Source organism: Schistocerca americana, chromosome 6 (genome assembly GCF_021461395.2).
Source record: "Schistocerca americana isolate TAMUIC-IGC-003095 chromosome 6, iqSchAmer2.1, whole genome shotgun sequence".
NCBI classification, from domain to species: Eukaryota; Metazoa; Arthropoda; class Insecta; order Orthoptera; family Acrididae; genus Schistocerca; species Schistocerca americana.
The window spans coordinates 433,536,621-433,540,530 of NC_060124.1; positions in this window are offsets into that span (position 1 = coordinate 433,536,621).

Sequence of the window (3,910 nt, forward strand, 5' to 3'; positions counted from 1 at the left end):
AGGTCATCGATCTCATCGGCTTAGGCAATGATGGGGAAGGAAGTCGGCCGTGCCCTGTCAAAGGAACCATCCCGGCATTTGCCTGGAGCAATTTAGGGAAATCACGGAAAACCTAAATCAGGATGGCCGGGCGCGGGACTGAACCGTCGTCCTCCCGAATGCGAGTCCAGTGTGCTAACCACTGGGCCACATCGCTCGGTCGCCACGAAGGAATTGTCCGGAGTGCCAGATATTGGTAGTGTGACGTACAAGTACAGACAGGAAAATTATTGCAATTTCGGAAAAAATGGTCAGTTTATTCAAGAGAAGGAGTTTCACATATTGGACTAGTCAATGAAGCATTAACGGACCCCTCGCCCTTATGCAGGCAGTTATTCGGCGATAGCATTGATTGATAGATTTGTTAGATGTCTCCTGAGGTATGTTGTGCCAAAATTTGTCGAATGGGCGTGTTAGACCGTCAAAAATTACGAGCTGGTTGGAGAGCCTGCCCGTAAAACTCCAAACGTTCTGAACTGGGAAGAGACGCGTCGACCTTTCTGGCCATGGTATGGTTTGCCAAACACGAAGATAAGCGGTAGAAACTCTCGCAGTGTGCAGGAAGGTGTTATCTTGCTGAAATCTAAGTCCACCAAGGCCAACAAAACAGGGTGTAAAAATCATCAAGATGACACAGCTGTAAAGGTGCCGCAGATGACTGCGGAGGGCTTTTGACACTGTACCACACAAGCGGCTCGTAGTGAAATTGCGTGGCCGGCCAGTGTGGCCGAGCGGTTCTAGGCGCTACACTCTGGAACCGCGCGACCGCTACGGACGCGGGTTCGAATACTACCTCGGGCATGGATGTGTCTGATGTCCTTAGGTTAGTTAGGTATGTCCTTAGGTTAGTTAGGTTTAAGTAGTTCTAAGTTCAAGGGGTCCAATGACCTCAGAAGTTGAAGTCCCATAGTGCTCAGAGCCATTTGAAATTGCGTGCTTATGGAATATCGTCTCAGTTGTGTGAATGGATTTTTATTACCTGTCAGAGAGGTCACAGTTCGTAGTAATTGACGGAAAGTCATCGAGTAAAACAGAAGTGATTTCTCGCGTTCCCCAAGGTAGTGTTATAGGCCCTTTGCTGTTCCTGACCTATGTAAACGATTTGGGAGACAATCTGAGCAGCCGTCTTCGGTTGTTTGCATACGACGCTGTCGTTTATCGACTAATAAAGTCATCAGAAGATCAAAACAAACTGCAAAACGATTTAGAAAAGATATCTGAATAGTGCGAAAAGCGGCAGTTGACCCTAAATAACGAAGTGTGAGATCATCCACATGAGTGTTAAAAGGAACTCGTTAAACTTCGGTTACACGATCAGTCAGTCTAATCTAAAAGCAGTAAATTCAACTAAATACCTAGGCATTACAATTCCAAACAAATTAAATTGAAAGGAACACACAGAAAATGTTGTGGGGAGGGCTAACCAAAGATTGCGTTTTATTGGCAGGACACTTAGGAAACGTAACAGACCTACTAAGGAGACTGCCTACACTACGCTTGTCCGTCCTCTTTTAGAATACTGCTGCGCGGTATGGGATCCTTACCAGATAGGACTGACGGAGTACATCGAAAAAGTTCAAAGAAGGGCAGCACGTTGTGTATTATCGCGAAATATGGGAGAGAGTATCACAGAAATAATACAGGATTTGGGCTGGACATCATTAAAATAAAGGGGTTTTTCGTTGCGATGGAATCTTCTCACGAACTTCCAATCACCAACTTTCTCCTCCGAATGCGAAAATATTTTGTTGACACCGACCTACATAGGGAGGAACGAACACCATGATAAAACAAGGGAAATTAGAGCTAGTACGGAAAGATATAGGTGTTCATTCTTTCCGCGCGCTATACGACATTGGAATAATAGAGAATTGTGACGGTGGTTCGATGAACCTTCTGCCAGGTATTTAAATGTGATTTGTAGAGTATCCATGTAGATGTAGATGTAGATGTAGACTATCAAAGCATTCCTGCCATGAAAAGAAATGGCCTTCCAGGCCATCACTTCTGGTTGTCGGTCCGTAACGTGGGCGATAATCAGGTCGGTATCGTACCGCTGTCCACTGCATCTCCAGACACTTCTTCACCGGTCATCGGGGCTCAGTTCGAAGCGAAACTCATAACTCAAGGCAATCTACTTCACACATTCCAGGCCGAAGATGTGTCCGGGGACGCCCCGGATTGCGATGGGATACCTAACCGCCATACGACAACCAGGAGTGATGATCTAGGATGCCATTTCATTTCGTAGCAGGACCGCTTCGCTTGTCACCTGCGGCAACCCTACAGCACGGCACTAAGTCGACGATATATTATGGCCCGGTTTGTTGCCCTTAATGGCAAGTCATCCTGGGCTTATATTTCAGCAAGATAATGCCCGCTCGCACACAGCAAGAGTTTCCACAGCTTGTCGTCATGATTCCAAAACCCCCTCGGTCAGTAAGGTCGCCAGTTCTCTCCCAAATTGAGAGCGTAACGGGCAGGGTCCTCGAACCATATCGTGATTTTGACTATCGGACGCGCCAGTTGGATAGAATATGGCACGATATCCCTCATTGCTATCTCCAGTGAAAGTGAACAAGAATTACAGGATGTGTTGAATGGAATGAGCAATATAATGAGTACAAATATGGACTGAGAGGCCTGCCGCGGTGACCGAGCGGTTCTAGGCGCTACAGCCTGGAACCGCGCGACCGCTACGGTCGCAGGTTCGAATCCTGCCTCGGGCATGGATGTGTGTGATGTCCTTAGGTTAGTTAGGTTTAACTAGTTCTAAGTTCTAGGGGACTGATGACCTCAGAAAGTGAGTCCCATAGTGCACAGACCCATTTTTTTGGACTGAGAGTGAATCGAAGAAAGATGAAAGTAATGAGAAGGAACAGCAAACAGAACAGCGAGAAACTTAATATCGTAATTGGTAATCAAGAAGTAGATGAAGTTAAGGAATTATGTTACTTAGGCAGCCAAACAACCCATGACAGAGGGAGAAAGGAGAACATAAAAATCAGTCTAGCATTGGCAGAAAGGGCAAGAAGAGTCGGCCAGTATCAAACATGGACGTTAATTTGAGGAAGAAATTTCTGAGAATGTACGTTTGGTTCAAATGGTTCAGGTGGCTCTGAGCACTATGGGACTTAACATCTGAGGACATCAGTCCCTTAGAACTTAGAACTACTTAAACCTAACTAACATAAGGACATTACACACAGCCATGCCCGAGGCAGGATTCGAACCTGCGACCGTAGCGGTCGTGTGGTTCCAGACTGAAGCGCCTAGAACCGCACGGCCACAGCGGCCGGCTGTACGTTTGGGGCACAATATTGTATGTCAGTGAAACATGGACTGTGGGAAATCCGGAACAAAAAATAATGGAAGCATTTGAGATGCAGTGCTACAGAAGAATGTTGAAAATTAAGTGGACTGATAAGGTAAGGAATAACGAGGTTCTTCATAGAATCGGCGAGAAAAGGAATATATGGAACCGCTGGCAAGAAGAAAGGACAGGATGATAGGACACCTGCTAAGACATCAGGGAATAACTTTCATGGTACTAGAGGGAGCAGAAGAGGGTAAAAACTATAGAAGACAGAGATTGGAGTACATCCTACAAATAATTGAGGCCGTAAGTTTCAGTCGCTATTCTAAGACGAAAAGGTTGGCACAGGAGAGGAATTCGTGGCGGGTCACATTAAGTCAGAAGAATCAAAAAAATTTCTCAGGAGAACATTCAATAACCCTATCAATTAACGGCAAACCGAGCAAGTGCTTGCATAAGAGCCACAGGTAGACTAACGCGTTATTGACTTCCACAATTTGTAGATCTCTGTCTTTTGGACAAATCGTCAATTTTTTTCTGAAATTGTAATCTTTC